The 18,190-nt window shown below is 46.1% G+C and overlaps 1 protein-coding gene across 1 annotated transcript in view; it reads right to left on the reverse strand.

The window, feature by feature from the left end:
- The window catches only part of B4GALT4 (beta-1,4-galactosyltransferase 4), a 178,308-nt gene extending 167,476 nt beyond the window's left edge, over nucleotides 1–10,832 (reverse strand). The window contains exon 1 of the mRNA XM_089654744.1: nucleotides 10,734–10,832. The gene's annotated coding sequence lies outside the window, so the exon portion shown is untranslated. The remainder of the gene's footprint in view (nucleotides 1–10,733) is intronic.
- Nucleotides 10,833–18,190: the final 7,358 nt, after the last annotated feature.

The following is an 18,190-nucleotide window of genomic DNA, read 5'->3' on the forward strand; positions in this document are numbered from 1 at the left end:
CGCACGTCACATCGCAGTTTGGTTCAGCCAGTCCTTCAGTCACGAGTTTGGTGAGAAGGTCTTGGGTCTGATGCTGCGATCGTGACACTGATAACTTCCTGCGCTCACTGCCCACGCTACACCAACATACGATGTATTCCCCCAAACACAGATACACGCCATACATGCATGCATGTGTTCAAGCTGATGCACTAAAGTCGTGGTCTGCAAACTGTGGCCCTTTGTTTGCCTTTATCTGGCTCCTGGGGCACGGTTCCTCCCACTGATATGAGAACCTATTCCTTGCATTGACACTAGTGATGAGGCACCATTTCCTCCACTGATACCACCAGTGGGGCGCTATTCCTCCCACTGACACAAAACGATAGGACACAATTCCTCCCACCGACACCAACGATGGGTCAATGGCACTATTCCCCCTACTGACAACAACGATGGGGCACTATTCCCCCTACTGACAACAACGATGGGGCACTATTCCCCTTACTGACAACAACGATGGGGCACTATTCCCCCTACTGACAACGATGGGGCACTATTCCCCCTACTGACAACGATGGGGCACTATTCTTCCCACTGACACCAGCAATGGGGCACTATTCCTCCCACCGACACCAACAATGGGGCACTATTCCTCCCACCAACACCAACAATGGGGCACTATTGCTCCCACCGACACAAACAATGGGGCACTAGTGCTCCCACCGACACAAACAATGGGGCACTAGTGCTCCCACCGACACAAACAATGGGGCACTAGTGCTCCCACCGACACAAACAATGGGGCACTAGTCCTACCACTGACACCAGTGGTGGGGCACTAATCTTCCAACAATGGGGCACTATTCCCCCTACTGACAACGATGGGGCACTATTCTTCCCACTGACACCAGCAATGGGGCACGATTTCTCTTACTGATACCAATGATGGGGCACTATTTCTCCCACTGACACCAAAGATGGAGCACTATTTCTCCCACTGACACCAAAGACGGAGCACTATTTCTCCCACTGACATGAACAATGGGGCACCATGTCTATTACTTACTCCCATTGATCATCAAGTCTGAGATGTTTTCTACTCCCACTGACAAAAGTCCGCTCCTCCAACAGTCTGCTTTGTTTAGAGAGTTTGGAGACCCCTGCACCCGAGTACAGCCATTCACTTCTATGGCTGGTGGTACGTGCACCTGCAGCTCCCTAGACGCTAGGCATATATTTATGCCTCAGTATGTGAATGAGACCCTAGGATGGGCACAGGAAAGTTACAAATCTTAGATGCACATTCAGCTCTGTATTTTGTTCTTACTCTTTTACGATTCAACATCGACTCGATTATTGAGGTCACATGGTAAAGGACTAGACAAAGTTAGAATGATCTTCTGCACACAAAGATTGTGCCAGTAAAACATTCTATGAGTACACTGTACTATCCAGTCTAAATGAAGGGATGGACGCTGCTCAACCGACCCCAGGAGTCCAATGTTGAGGTATGGCCTCAGCTGCCGTACTTGCCACGCCCTCTGATGCATTTTCCCCTGCCCACCGGGGGCTTGGTCACACTATTACATATAAATACACTGCTCAAAAAAAATTAAAGGAACACTTTGAAAACCCATCAGATCTCAATGGGGGGAAATCTCCTGCTGGATCTCTATACTGATATGGATGGGGTAATGTGTTAGGAACGTAAGGATGTCCCATCATTTGATGGAAATGATAATGATCGACCTACAGAGGACTGAATTCAAAGACACCCCGAAAATCAAAGTGAAAAAATTATGCAGCAGGCGAGTCCATTTTGCTGAAATTTCATTGCACCAACTCAGAATGGTCCTCAGTAGTTTGTATGGCCCCCATGTGCTTGTATGCACATTGTCAGCCATGGTCCTAATGAGATGACAAATGGTGTCCTGGGGTATTTCCTCCCAGATCTGGATCAGGGCATCACTGAGCTCCTAGACAGTCTGCGGTGCAACCTGGCGGCTTCGGATGGACTGAAACATGATCTCCCAGAGGTGTCCTATTGGATTTAGGTCAGGCGAGTGTGGGGGCCATTCCATGGTATCAATTCCTTCACTCTCCAGGAGCAGCCTGCATACTCTCACCACATGAGGCCGGGCATTGTCATGCACCAGGAGGAACCCGGAAACCACTGTAACAGCGTAGGGTCTGACAATGGGTCCAAGGATTTCATCCCGATACCTAATGGCAGTCAGGATGCCATTGTCTAGCCCAGGGTTTCCCAACCAGAGTTCTGTGGAACCCTAGGGTTCCTCCAGAGGTTGCCAGAGGTTCCTTGCGCAATGAGCAATTTTTGCCTCTCAGGTAAGTTCTCACTGACACCATTGATCTTGTTAGCAATCTGTAAGGGGGTAATTATTCCCAATGACCACAAGTGTAAAGAGCATGCTTACCACTGACTATCACACCAATGTATCATGAATGGTAGATAAAGTCATTTTTAGCACAGGTTCCCGGAGACCAGAAGGGTTCCTCCACGTTGAAAAAGTTGAGAAAGGCTGGCCTATCCTGTAGAGGTCTGTGCGTCCCTCCATGGATATGCCTCCCCAGACCATCACTGACCCACCACCAAAGCGGTCATGCTGAACCATGTTACAGGCAGCAGATTGTTCTCCATGGCTTCTCCAGACCCTTTCACGTCTGTCACATGTGCTCAGGGTGAACCTGCTCTCATCTGTGAGAAGCACAGGGAGCCAGTGGTGGACCTGCCAATTTTGGTGTTCAATGGCAAATGCCAATCCAGCTCTATGGTGCAAGACAGTAAGCACGGGGCCCACTAGAGGACGTGGGGCCCTCAGGCCACCCTCTTAAAGTCAGTTCTGATTGTTTGGTCAGAGACATTCACACCAGTGGCCTGCTGGAGGTCATTTTGTAGGGCTCTGGCAGTGCTCATCCTGTTCCTCCTTGCACAAAGGAGCAGATATCAGTCCTGCTGATGGGTAAGGACCTTCTACGGCCCTGTCCAGCTCTCCTAGAGTAACTGCCTGTCTCCTGGAATCTCCTCCATGCTCTTTTTTTTTTTTTTTTACTAGTAATGGTGGCAATTAGCGACTTATAGCGGGACTGCGGCAGGCATTCTGACACTGGGGGGAACTAACTTGGTGTCACTGATATCCCCAGTGACACCAGTACAGTGATCAGTGCTAATAAAAAGCACTGACACTGTATTAATGACACTGGGCAGGAAGGGGTTAACATGTGGGGGCAATCAAAGGGTTAACTGTGTGCATGCTTCACTGTAATCACAATGTGTGCTTCACTGTAATCACACTGCTTTGGATGGCTGTGTTGTGCACAGCCATGCAAAGCAGTGTGCAGAAGCTGACAGGGAGGAGAACTGTTTTGTTTAATAATAATGGCAATCACCGGGCGTCGGCAAGTAATCACTGACTGGGACCTGGTGACTGACAGCTGCAGTGCGGGTAGGGCATGTGCGCCCCCTACCCTAAACAATGCAAAATCACTTATATCTACATGTGATTTTGCACACAGCTGCCGCCCTGTAGCAGTATTTCTGCTATGGGGCAGAGCTAAAGCGATTAATATAGCGCCAACAGCGCTTTACAATATAACAGGAGACAATACAGCAACAATACAGTTCAATACAAGAGGGTTAGGAGGGCCCTGATCCTGGGAGCTTACAATCTAAGAGATGGATATCGTTGTGGTATACGTGGTCAATGCAAACTATTGGTCGAGAAAGTACACATTTTTTCCTGCTGATACTAATGTTTTAACCCTTTCGCTGCTGGAGCCGTTTTTGCAATTTTTTTTTGCACACATTAAAAAAAACAAAATCATTTTAGGCCTAAAGAGTACAAAAAACTCCCACAACATGATATATTTTTGGAAAGCAGACACCCTAGAGAAAAAAAAATGGTGGTAGTTCTGAGTTTTTAAGGCACATGATATTACCGCAAAGGTCTAGGAAACACGAAATTTCAGTAAAAAACACACTATAGTGATTCTTAGGGTAACGAAACCCAATAAATCACCTAAATTGTTGGTAAAATATAAAAAGACGAGGTTGTGCCGAGTAAATCAATACCTAACATGCCAAACCTTAAAGTGGTAGTTTTTCGTAAAAAATAAACCATTAGAAACAAACATGTCTATACTTACCTGCTGTGTGCGGTGGTTTTGCACAGACCAGCCTTGATCCTCATCTTCTCGGGTCCCCCGCAGGCTCTCCTGGCTCCTCCTTTCTTTCAGGTGCCCCCACAGCAAGCTGCTTGCTATGGGAGCACCTGCTGCTCCATGTATCCATTCACACACGGAGCCGCGGCTCAGCCCTGCCCCGCTCTCTCTTCTCATTGGCTCACTGGCTATGATTGACAGCAGTGGAAACTAATGGCTCCTGCTTCTGTCTCAGCCAATGAGAAGAGGGAGTCCCGTGATAGCACATTGCTGCATCAAGAGGGTGCTTAGGTGAGTATTACAGGGGGCTGGGGGGGTGATGCTGCACAGAGGTTTTTTACCTCAACAGCCCCCTATAGGTCATCAGTTCAGTGTTACAGAGGTCTGGTGCTAGAATGATTGCTCTCACCCCAGTGTGTGCGGCGATATGTACCGTGTCTATTGCAATTGACGTTTTCACGTGCGCGTAGGTGCCCTGACGTGTGCATTTACATTCGTACATGTATATATATGGGGGTGGGGGGCCTCAAAAAAATTCTTTTGGGGGGGATGTTATGTGCTTGGGGGTAACTCATTTTTTGCAATAACATTTTTTTTCCCCATCAAATAGGGGATACAAAGTCCCCTATATGATGATGTTTAGGTGACAGGTTCTCTTTATTGAGACATGCAGGGTCTAAAAGACCCCCAAATGTCTCCACTGGGCTCCACTGGATGTACTGCAATGCAGACTGGAATACATGGCTTCTTGGCTGCGCTAGCCGAGAAATTGACAGCGGTGACCCGGAAGTGACGTCATACACGTTGCCTTCTGGGCCATAGAAAGAAGGGGAGGACAACGGATGTTCTCCATCCACCATGGCGCTCCCAGGGCCTACAGATGGGCAAGCGGGGCCCAGATACATGGCGGGAGCGCACATGTGTGTGGGGGAGGGGGAGCAGGTACTAACCGGTCTATTGATGCTGGCTGATGGGGAATCTATTGTCTCTGGAGGGGTTCTATTTTTGCATGGTGGTCTATTGTTGCTGGTGGGGGATAAATTGTTGCTTGAAGGGATCTAATGTTGAGGGAGGCGTCTATTGATGCTGGCTGCTGGAAGAAAATCTATTGTTGTTGGGGTGGATCTGTTGTTGCTGGGGGATCTACTGTTGCTGGGTACAGAGAATCTAATGTACTGATTTTCTTGTTATCATTAACAAATTCCATACAAATTACTGGAGCACCACATACTTGGCTCTGTATGCTCTATAAGGAGCAGTACTGGGAGGTGGGTGGGGGGGTGAAACTAAGGGATGGTGCTCAGAGGTGGGTAGGGGGGGTGAAACTAAGGGATGGTGCTCAGAGGTGGGTAGGGGGGGTGAAACTAAGGGATGGTGCTCAGAGGTGGGTAGGGGGGGTGAAACTAAGGGATGGTGCTCAGAGGTGGGTAGGGGGGGTGAAACTAAGGGATGGTGCTCAGAGGTGGGTAGGGGGGGTGAAACTAAGGGATGGTGCTCAGAGGTGGGTAGGGGGGTGGAACTAAGGGATGGTGCTCAGAGGTGGGTAGGGGGGTGGAACTAAGGGACGGTGCTCAGAGGTGGGTAGGGGGGTGGAACTAGGGGACGGTGCTCAGAGGTGGGTAGGGGGGTGGAACTAAGGGACGGTGCTCAGAGGTGGGTAGGGGGGTGGAACTAAGGGACGGTGCTCAGAGGTGGGTAGGGGGGTGGAACTAAGGGACGGTGCTCAGAGGTGGGTAGGGGGGTGGAACTAAGGGATGGTGCTCAGAGGTGGGTAGGGGGGTGGAACTAAGGGATGGTGCTCAGAGGTGAGTGGGGGGGGGGGGGGGAATAGACAAAAAATTATTCAGAAAGAGAGAATTCCTACACCTATTCTCTGAGAAAAACACGCCCTGCCTAGAAGCTTTGCTTTTGGTCATTCCCACATAAAAACAACCCTTTCTACTTCCTTCCTACATCAGTGTGAAGCATTTCTGCGTACAATACTCTAGATCAGGGATCTCCAAACATTCTAAACAAAGGGTCACTTTACTGTCCTTCAAAAGTTAGGGGACTGTGGATAGTGGAAGTACATAATGCCTTAAGCTTGGTGGTCCAGTGGGAGTAAAAAATTACAGCGTACCCCTGTTAGGTGGAAGAGGAATAATGGTGTCAGTGGGAGGAATAGTGCTCCATCTTTGGTGTCAGCGGGAGCAATAGTGCCCCATCTAAGGTGTCAGCGGGAGCAATAGTGCCCCATCTAAGGTGTCAGCGGGAGCAATAGTGCCCCATCTATGGTGTCAGCGGGAGCAATAGTGCCCCATCTATGGTGTCAGCGGGAGCAATAGTGCCCCATCTTTGGTGTCAGCGGGGAGCAATAGTGCTCCATCTTTGGTGTCAGCGGGGAGCAATAGTGCCCCATCTTTGGTGTCAGCGGGGAGCAATAGTGCTCCATCTTTGGTGTCAGCGGGGAGCAATAGTGCTCCATCTTTGGTGTCAGCGGGGAGCAATAGTGCTCCATCTTTGGTGTCAGCGGGGAGCAATAGTGCTCCATCTTTGGTGTCAGCGGGGAGCAATAGTGCTCCATCTTTGGTGTCAGCGGGGAGCAATAGTGCTCCATCTTTGGTGTCAGCGGGGAGCAATAGTGCTCCATCTTTGGTGTCAGCGGGGAGCAATAGTGCTCCATCTTTGGTGTCAGCGGGGAGCAATAGTGCTCCATCTTTGGTGTCAGCGGGGAGCAATAGTGCTCCATCTTTGGTGTCAGTGGGAGGAATAGTGCCCCATCCTGGTGTCAGTGGAAGAAATAGTGCCCCATCTTTGGTGTCAGGGGGAGGAATAGTGCCCCATCTTTGGTGTCAGGGGGAGGAATAGTGCCCCATCTTTGGTGTCAGGGGGAGGAATAGTGCCCCATCTTTGGTGTCAGTGGGAGGAACAGTGTCCCATCTTTGGTGTCAGTGGGAGGAACAGTGCCCCATCTTTGGTGTCAGTGGGAGGAATAGTGCCCCATCTTTGGTGTCAGAGGAAGGAATAGTGCCCCATCTTTGTTGTCAGATGAAGGAATAGTGCCCCATCTTTGGTGTCGGGGAGGAATAGTGCCCCATCTTTGGTGTCAGTGGGAGGAACAGTGTCCTATCTTTGGTGTCAGTGGGAGGAACAGTGTCCCATCTTTGGTGTCAGTGGGAGGAATAGTGCCCCATCTTTGGTGTCAGTGGCAGGAATAGTGCCCCATCTTTGGTGTCAGTGGGAGGAATAATACCCCAATGTTGATGTCAGAGGGAAGAATAGTGTTCTAAGGGTCAGATAAAGGCAAGCAAAGGACTGCTGTTTTGGAGACAACTGTTCTGGATGACCGTGTACCACCATAACTGACATTAATATGGTGTAGTACCATAAATGAAAAATATATGGAAAGGTCAGGTTGTCTTTTTAGCAAGCTACAATTAACTTCTTGCCACCCATATGACACAGATGTACTTTTATTTCCTATGAGCATCAGCTATACCTAGTGGCCATAATATGCTATTATTCGTGATGGCTGTGTGATTGCCTAAAGTGTTATTAACACTGAGGAACCTGCATCCACTATATCTGGTCTCCCTGGACCCTGCATTCACTATATACGGTCTCCCCGGACCCTGCATTCACTATATATGGTCTCCCCGGACCCTGCATCCACTATATACGGTCTCCCCGGACCCTGCATTCACTATATCTGGTCTCCCCGGACCCTGCATTCACTATATCTGGTCTCCCCGGACCCTGCATTCACTATATCCGGTCTCCCCGGACCCCGCATTCACTATATCCGGTCTCCCCGGACCCTGCATCCACTATATCTGGTCTCCCCGGACCCTGCATCCACTATATCTGGTCTCCCCGGACCCTGCATTCACTATATCTGCTCTCCCCGGAACTTGCATTCACTATATCTGGTCTCCCACAGTACACACAACATGGAAATGCAATTATTTTAGTAAATATAAACTGCTAAATACCTTTCTCATCAGCAGTTAGAGCAGTCTTCGAACTTCTACCAGTGTCCAGCAGAGCACTGGTTAATCTTATGGGAGGAGTTTTCATTCTCCTCTGACTGTCCTATGAGGCTGCATGACCCCTGACCCTCTGGACAGCTCTGAATAGCCCTGTGCTGATCACATGCACTCTCCCCCAAAAAGCAAAACAAAACAAAAACCTATCAATACACACCAAACTGAGCATGTGCAAAGTGACTCCTAGGTCTCTGTTCTATCAGCAGATGGATTGGGAACAGTAGAAGAGGAGGATCAGAGAAGACAGGATCAAACAGCATTTTTACACAATGCAGAGGATTAACCCCTTAGGTTCCACAGTGAGTATAACAAGCATGCTTAACTGCATCTACAGACTGATTGTACTGTTGTGGGTTTAGTAACACTTTAAGTCTTTTTTGTAAATAGACCCTATGGGGTTAAATTACTTAAGGGGGAGAGTGCAAAAATCTGATGCGGCTCTGTCTAGAAGCCAATCAGCTTCCAGGTTTTGTCAAAACTTCATTGAACAAGCTGAAGTTGGAAGCTGATTGGCTGCCATACACAGCTGCACCGGATTCTGAGTGCTCCAGTTTTAGTAAAGCACCCCCTATGGGTCACTGGTTCAGATACAGGGGCGGACTGACCATTCGGACACTAGGGCACTGCCCAAGGGCCAGGGGTCAGTAGGGGGCCCCATGAGAAACCCCTGGTACCTTTCATAGGCTCTTTTGGGTGTGGTTTGAGCGTGGGCGAGGACATAGGGGCCCCATGAGTTGTCAGTCCGCCCCTGTTCAGGTACATCACGGTCATCTGTAGACCAGGGGCGGACTGACCATTCAGGAGCTCGGGCACTGCCGAGGGCTCGGGGTCAGTAGGGGGCCCCATGAGATGTCCCTGGTACCATTAATAGGCTCTTTTGGGTGTGGTTTGAGCGTGGGCGAGGACATAGGGGCCCCATGAGTTGTCAGTCCGCCCCTGTTCAGGTATATCACGGTCATCTGTAGACCAGGGGCGGACTGACCATTCAGGCGCTCGGGGTCAGTAGGGGGCCCCATGAGATACCCCTGGTACCTTTAACAGGCTTTTTTGGGTGTGGTTTGAGTGTGGGCGAGGACACAGGGGCCCCATGATCCCCTATTGCCCGGGGGCCCCATGAGTTGTTAGTCCACCCCTACTGTAGACAGTGTCTGAATGACGATCTAATGTTTGCCGGTCAGTGGGCTGTGCGTTCCATGGGGTGCACTTACTTTTTCACATGGCTGTAAGTAAACGGCAGGCTCTAGGATTTCCCAGACGCTACCCAGTACATGGGGTCTTCCCATCTGGATGTAGAGAATACAGATCAGGTACACAGACTGTCATCCCGGTCACACAGATCCCCACTTTGAAACAGTGAAGTCGCACGATTTCAGAGTCGGATGAGATGCCAATATCAGGTGCGATTTGCAAGACATTTGACACAGATATCTATGCAAATCGCACCAGAAATAGCGCATGTACTACTTTAGAAATCAGCGCAGGTCCAACCAAGTCAGAACCGCACCGATATGACCGCTGTAATTGCGCACAAAAGGATGCGATTTGCAAGGCGTGCAAATCTCATGCCAATTCGCATCCAGTGTGACTGGGGACCAAGGGTGGACTGTCAACTCATGGGGCCCCCAGGCAATACAGGATCATGGGGCCCCTGTTGTCCTTGCCCAAACTCAAAAAGCCTATGAAAAAAGGTACCAGGGGCATCTCATGGGGCCCCCTATTGACCCCGGGCCCACGGGCAGTGCCCGAGTTTCCAAATGGTCACTCCGCCCCTGCTGGGGACTATATGGCTGGTGGGAAATTGCTGACCACACCCACACCACACCTCAGCCAATTGTTTTTATCAACTAAATGCCCAAACCCTTCGGTCCATATTAAAGCGTAAATTCGGTGCCATCAAACCGATTATTTTCAAAGTGCGGAGAATCGTGGGAATAAAAGAACAAAATTGAACTTGAAAAAAAGTGCGATTATTTCAGGACCGATCTCCCCGCACACCGCAAAATCAGCTTACAAGCAGACGGGACTTTCCGACGCGCCTGAACGCTTTTGCCTCGGTTGCGATTTTGGTAGAAGACGCGTTCATGTGCAGCAATGAAGAGCGAGAAGATTCGGTCCTGGATATCGGATTAGCTGTCGCAGCGAGCAGGACATTGCGCAATCAGATCCTACGGCGAGCGCTCAGAAACGCCGTCTACACCACAAAGTGTCCCCAGCCAAGCATGCACACAGGTGTCACCAATACATCAGCTGTGGATTCGGATTATCCATCCAACGATCACCAACTCAGCTTCAACAGCTTGGAGGAGGCCTCTGGCACCTGTAGAACTACAAGTCCCAGCATTCCTTGCAGCCCCCCCCCCCCCACATGGACTTCCTTAGCAACATACAGCTCTGGATTGGTGAAGCCCAAGCTCCGAGCACACAGGAACACACAGATACAATGTATACAAAACTGATACAATGTATACAAAAACTGATACAATGTATACAAAAACTGATACAATGTTACTAACAACAATCACCGGCGGGTAAACAGAGTGTACTTACAGGCAGTGAACACAGGAGGGCGCCGCTACCTATGGTATATACGGGGAGCTCTCATCTGCCTCTCCCCCAGGCACTCGCTGCTGCTCCAGTCCCGTTATGAACCATAGAGAGCGGGAGGACTGGCCGGACAGAGCGGCATGTACAGAGGAGATCAGCTGGTGTGCTGGGCAGGAAGTATGGCAGCCACCATGTTTGTGAAGGGCAACTGAGACACACATTGCCTAATCCTAGGTTCACACCTAAGCAATTTGCGCAACATTTTGCAGAAACGCACAGCAGTCCATTTAACATGATTTCCTATGAGACAAGTTCACATCTCCACGTTATCACCCGGGGTGTTTTTTGGAACGGGTAAGGGACTTTTTTGAATGCAAAAAGTAACATTTTTGATTCTATAGACTTTAATGGAAATGATGCAGAAAAGCATGTAGTTCATTTTTTCTGCAGCAAAAACACTTGTGGAAAAATGCAAAACACACTGCAGAAATGGATCTAACACAAACCGCATAGGTGTGAACCTAGCCTAAGATACACTTTAGGTTCAGGATTGCAGAGGGTTCTGCCTGGCTGGGATGGCTGGGAATTGTAGTAACAAACAATAAACAAACGTTTATGCATGTATATTTAAGACTTAATAAAAAAAAAATATGAAAGAATAGCAATATAAAGTAGTAAATAGAAAATAGATACAATAAATTAATAAATAAATAAAAAATAATATAATAAATGTGAAAAAAAATATATACTGTGTGTGTGTGTGTGTATATATATATATATATATAGATAGATATACATGAATATATATAGATAGATAGATATATGAATATATATAGATAGATATAGATAGATATATATATATATATATGAATATACACACATCTATCTATCTATATATATATTATTATATAGTATTTATATAGCGCCAAAGGGTATGCTCAGCGCTGTACAGTAGCAGGGGGGACAGAACATGAGACAAGACAGTAACAGTACAATACACGAGGGGATCGAGGGCCCTGCTCTATCGAGCTCACAATCTAGGAATATATTTATCTATCTATCTCATTTGTGAAAGAATGGGTCGCTCTCAGGAGCTCAGTGACTCCAAGCGTGGTCCCGTGATAGGTTGCCACCTGTGCAATAAGTCCATCCGTGACATTTCCTGGCTACTAAATATTCCACGCTCACCTGTTAGTGGGATTATAACAAAGTGGAAGCAACTGGGAACAACAGCAACTCAGCCACCAAGTGGTAGGCCATGTAACATGACAGAGCGGGGTCAGCGCATGTTGAAGCGCACAGTGCGCAGAAGTCGCCAGCTGTCTGCAGAGTCAATAGCTAAAGACCTCCAAACTTGGTGTGGCTTTCAGATTAGCACAACAACAGTGTGTAGAGAGCTTCATGGAATGGGTTTCCATGGCCGAGCAGCTGCATCCAAGCCTTACATCACCAAGTGCAATGCAAAGCGGTGGATGCAGTGGTGTAAAGCACGCCACCACTGGACTCTAGAGCAGTGGAGACGTGTTCTCTGGAGTGACTAATCACGCTTCTCTAGCAGTCTGATGGACATGTCTGGGTTTGGTGGTTGCCAGGAGAACGGTACTTGCCTGACTGCATTGTGCCAAGTGTAAAGTTTGGTGGAGGGGGGATTATGGTGTGGGGCTGTTTTTCAGGGGTTTGGCTTGGCCCCCTAGTTCCAATGAAGGGAACTCTTAAGACTTAGCATACAGACATTTTGGACAGTTTGAAGCTGTTATAGCTGCAAAGGGTGGGCCAACTCAATATTGAACCCTACGGACTAAGACTGGGATGCCATTAATGTTCATGTACGTGTAAGGGCAGGCGTCCCAATACTTTTGGCAATATAGTGTATATACAGTGCTCGGCATAAAGGAGTACACCCCTTTTGAAAAGTAAGATTTTAATCAATATTTCAACACAAGAACAATTTCCAAAATTTGACAAAACTGAGTTTTATAGAACATTTGTTTCGCTCATTACATGACAGTAAGGTTAATAATATAACTTAGATTACAAAATCTTCAATTTTACTTAAATTAGTTTAATGCAAAAATGAATCCACCCCACAACAAAAACTACTCCATCTAGTATTCTGTATGACCTCCATGATTTGTGAGGACAGCACCAAGTCGTCTAGGCATGGAATGAACAAGTTGGCGACAAATTGCAACATCAATCTTTTTCTATTCTCAAGAACGACCTCTTTAGAGTCTGGATGCTGGATGGAGAGTGATGATCAACTTGTCTCTTCAGAATTCCTCATAGGTGTTGGATTGGGTTCAGATCAGGAGACATACTTGGACATGGAATCACTTTCACCCTGTTCTTCTTCAGAAATCCAACAGTGGCCTTAGATGTGTGTTTTGGATCATTGTCATGTTGGAAAATTGCACAACGACCGAGGGAACAGAGTGATGGTAGCATCTTCTCTTTCAATACAGAGCAGTACATCTGTGAATTCATGACACCAGAAGCTCTCATGCAGCTCCCCGACACCAGAAGCACTAATGCAGCCCCACAGAAGGACACCGCCACCACCATGTTTCATGTAGGCACCATGCATTTTTCTTTGTACTCCTCACCTTTGCCACCTCATACAGCTTTGAAGCCATCAGTTCCAAAAACATTTATCTTGGTCTCATCCCTCCAGAGTACAGAGTCCCAGTAGTCTTCTTCTTTTTCAGCATGGGCCCTTGCAAATTCTAGGTGGGATTTTTTCATGCATGGGCTTTAGGAGAGGCTTCGTTCGTGGATGACACCCATGCATGCCATTCCTCTGTAGTGTACGCCGTATTGTGTCACAGGAAATAATCACCCCAGTTTGGCTTTCTACTTCTTTAGCTAACTGCAGTGAACTTGTATGGGGATTTTCTTCAACCCTTCTCATCAGAAGACACTCCTGTCGAGATGTTAATGTCCATGGATGGCCTGGACGTCTGTGAGATGGTTGCAGTTCCATCTTTGTTAAATGTTTATCACTTTTGCTCCAGTATTCTAAGTAAAGATTTGCTGATCTTCTTGTAGCCTTCACCTTTATTGTGTAAAGAAATTATTCTCTTTCTCAGGCCTTGTGACATTTCTCTTCCATGTGGTGCCATTGCTGACAGCATGAAATGGGAGGGGTTAAGTAACGTCCACCTGTTTAATGAATAATTAGACTCCCCTGTAGTTGAATTTTTGCTAATCAGGATTTTGCTGTCTAAAATTTAGCTTTGCTCCTAAGACTTTCATTGGGGTGTATTCATTTTTGCAACATGGTCGTGAATTAATTTGTTATGAAAAATGTGTGAAAATGAACAAATCTTGTTTGCAATCAATGGCCGGCATTTGTGGGAGTATTTTGTAGTATAGTTTCCCATAAAAAAAATATTGATTCTGAAAGGAAAGGAAAGGTTTCCTAACAAATCTGTCGGGATGTACTCATTTATGCTGAGCACTGTATATATATATATATACGCTTAAAGACCAAGCAATATAGAAGATTATTTAGAACCCCCAAACATTATATAATATATATATATATTTTTTTTAAGCGAAGACCCTAGAATGAATTGGCGACTGTTGCATATTTTTATGTCATATGGTATTTGCGCAGCAGTTTTTCAAACGCAATTTTTTTGGGAAAAAATACACTTTAGCAAATTTAAAAAAAAAACAAGATATACCCCAATTGTTTTGTAAAATATGAAAGAGAATGTTAAGGCAAATAAACAGATACCTAACATGTCATGCTGTAAAATTGCGCACACTTGTGTTACAGAGGAGGTCTAGCACTAGAATTTTTGCTCTCACTCTAACGTTCACGGCGATACCACACATGTGTGCTGCAAACACCATTTACATATGTGTGCGCGATTTACGTATGAGTTCACTTCTGCATTTGAGTACAGTTGGGATGGGGGCGCTTTAACCACTTGCCGCCCAGCCACTGTACATATACGGCGGCAGGGTGGCACTCGCAGGCAAAATCACGTTTTAAAACGTGTGTTTTGTAAACAAATAGGGGGCGCGTGCGAGGTGCGCCGCCGCCCTATCTGTCCCGCCGATCACCGCCGCAGATGTGAGTCGCCGGGTCACAGCCACTCCTTAGCGGCTGTTTCCCAGGGATCGGCGGCAAACAGTGACAGAGAGCACAGCTGCAGTAGCTGTGCTGTCTGTCACTTCCCTGTCAGCTCGAGGATGAGCTGATCGAGAAAGAACAGTTTCTCTTTCTTGATCAGCCTTGTCCTGCCCAGTACACACTCCGCCCCCTAGTAAAACACTCCCCTCACTCCTATAACCCTTCCCTGCAAAATAAAGTTAACCCCTTCCTCCCCAGTGCCATTAGTACAGTGTCAGTGTTTTTTTTTTTGCACTGATCACTGTATTAGTGTTTTTGGGGATGTCAGTGACCCCAAGTCAGTACCCCCTAATGTCAGAATGTCCGCCGCAGTCCCGCAGTCTTGTCATAAGTCCCTGATCGCCGCCATAATTTGCTGATCGCCGCCATTATTAGTATAAAAAAACCCTTAAAAATCCCAGTATCTTTCCCGCTATTTGTAAACGCTATAACTTGCACGTAAACCAATTAATTTACACGTATTGGTTTTTTTTAGCAAAGACATGTTGCAGAATGCATTTTGGCAGAAATTTATGACTAAATTTGATTTTTGCATTTTTTTTTACTGGACATGTTTTATAGCAAAAAGTCCAAAATATTGTTTTTTTTTCCTCAAAATTGTCAGCCTTTTTTTTTATAGCGCAAAAAATAAAAAACGCACAGGCGATCAAATACCACCGAAAAAAGCTCAATTTGTGGGAAAAAAAGGATGTAAATTTCATTTATGTACCGTATTGCATGACCGCGCAATTGTCTGTTAAACTAGCGCAGCGCTGTATAGCAGAAAATGGCGTAAATTGCAGTATCTATACCATAGTTTGTAGACGCTATAACTTCCACACAAAGCAATCAATATACACTTATTGGGATTTTTTTTACCAAAAACATGGAGCAGAATACATTTTGGGCTAAATTTATAACCAACTTTGAGTTTACTATATATTTTTTATAGCTGAAAGTAAAAAATATTGTTTTTCTTCAAAATTTTTGGCCTTTTTTTGTTTATAGCGTGAAAAATAAAAAGCGCACAGGTGATCAAATTACACCAAAAGAAAGCTCTATTTGTGTGAAAAAAAGGACGTAAATTTTGTTTGGGTGCAGCATTGCATGACCGCGCAATTATCAGTTGAATTAGTGCAGCGCCGAGTAGCAAAAAGAGGCCTGGTCATTAAGGGGGGTAAATCCTCAGGCGCTCAAGTGGTTAAAAAATGTTTTTTTTTAATTTCTTATGTTTACACTGTCTCTTTTAATTTTGTTTTTTTATTTAACCACTTTTAATCATATTACAAGGAATGTAAACATCCCTTGTAATAGAAATATACATAACAGGTCCTCTTTAAGAAGAGATTTGGGGTCAAGTTCCAAAAAAATGTTTTTTTTTAACTATTGCTTTAAAAAAGAAAAAAATGTGGATGTGAGCTCATGACATTGCTCGGGTCCTCCATCATGATAGAGGTGATCAAAGACCATAGACTCTTTCATCGCCCCCATCTTCTTGGGCTGGCCGATGTTAACAGTAAGCCCGAGAAACACCGGTGAGCTGCTGAGGGGGGGACCTCCTTCTGCTGATACGGAAATAAGTAATAATTATGCATTTAAGAAAAATTTTGTGCAAAATTGTTTTCACCCCTGCACGCTAACATTCTTGCAAATGGACTGTTCCTGTTGTCATCATACCCATAGGCCAGCTCTGGACATGAGGATGGCAGGAAAAGTCCACCTCTGGATGTGGGGGAGTGCGAATTTCCAAAGGATCGGAGCCCCTGGACAAAAACAAGCACTTAACCCGTGCAGTGTGGGCACAGCCCCACAGCATGGGAAAATAAAAGTTTTGACCGGAGATGTGCTTTAAAAATGATACCTGAATTATTTAAAGTAGCACTATGGACAAAACTTTTTTTTTTTTCATTTTGAATAGAGTAAGAGAGGGTCCAGAAGCATGGTGATGCCACTTCCTGTTGTGGACGGCAGCCGCCATCTTGCTACCCCCAGTCCATGTGTATTGCTTTTTAGTCCTTATGCACACTGGGCATTTTTACAGCGGCTGTTTTGGGTGTCAGGCGTTTTTTTCTATAGCCAGTAAACTCCCCAGCATGTTATCCTATGTGTCCATGCACACATAGGCTTTTATCAGCATTTTTTCTCAGGGGCGTTTCCAGGCTGGAAAAAAAAAACAAAACAGAATTACCGCGTTTGAAGAGGAGTTTTTCTGTTGTAAAAACGCTCTAAGGGCTCATGTACACTGTAGCTGCTAAACTGAAGTTTAGGAGCTGTTGCGCATTTTTATCAGCAGCACCTGAACTCTTCTTTATGTTTTCCTATGTGTCCATGTACACATTGTCATTTACTGTCGTTTACAGGCAGTTGAGGTTAAAGGCATTTTTTTGAAAGCACAAAAATCGCGTTCAGGAGTAGAGTTTACTGGCATTCCAAAAGCTAAATGCTTGTAAATGCGTGTAAACGTGTGCGCATTTAGGCGCGTTTATGGGCTAGTCCATATCCAGATGCTGTCCAGAGCCTTTTTTCTTCATCAAATGTATTCAAATGGACCCAGTACACCAGCGCAGTCAGTTCCAGATTTCGCGTGAAGGAAAAAATGGTAGAACGTCACGCATTATGCTCATGATGGGATCCATAGTGAATACAACCAGAAAAGATCATTTTTCAGTGCATTCTGGGTATTTGGGAAGGTGCCATGAGGTTATCTTTAAAAAATGCTTCTAAACACAAACGCACATAAACGCGGTAGGTAAACGCAGGTAAACTGACGATTTTAACCTACTTTTTCTAGCAGTCAGTTTCCAGCGGTCAGAAAAGTTTTTCAAACACCCCGTGTACATGAGCCCTTAGGTTTCATATACACAGGCAGCTCCTAAGCTCGAGTTTAGGAGCATTTGGCATTTTTTTTCCAAATCTCCTAAACTCGACTCCATAAAAGCCTGTGTATCCATGTACAGATAGGCTTTTAGCAGAGTTTAGGAGCTGCCGTGTTTAGGTGAGGTTAAGGGCTCATGTACACGGGGCGTTTGGAAAACTCTTCAGAATGATGGAAACTGATGGAAAACGTCGGTTAAAAAACGCCAGTTTAGCCGCATTTGCATACCGTGTTTATGTGCGTTTGCGTTTAGAAGCGTTTTTAAAAGATAACCTCAGGAGACCTTCCAAAATACCCAGAATGCACTGAAAAACAGTAAAATTAACTATTTTGAGAGGAATAGAGAGAGCAGAAGCAGAGAGAGCAGTATGTGTTGAGATGGCCTGTCTTTTCTGGTTGTATTCACTATGGATCCCATCATGAGCATAATGCAGCACGTTCTACCATTTTTTCCTTCATGTGAAA

This window comes from Staurois parvus, unplaced genomic scaffold (genome assembly GCF_062004578.1).
Source record: "Staurois parvus isolate SC_StPar_1 unplaced genomic scaffold, SC_StPar_1.0 ptg000795l, whole genome shotgun sequence".
NCBI classification, from domain to species: Eukaryota; Metazoa; Chordata; class Amphibia; order Anura; family Ranidae; genus Staurois; species Staurois parvus.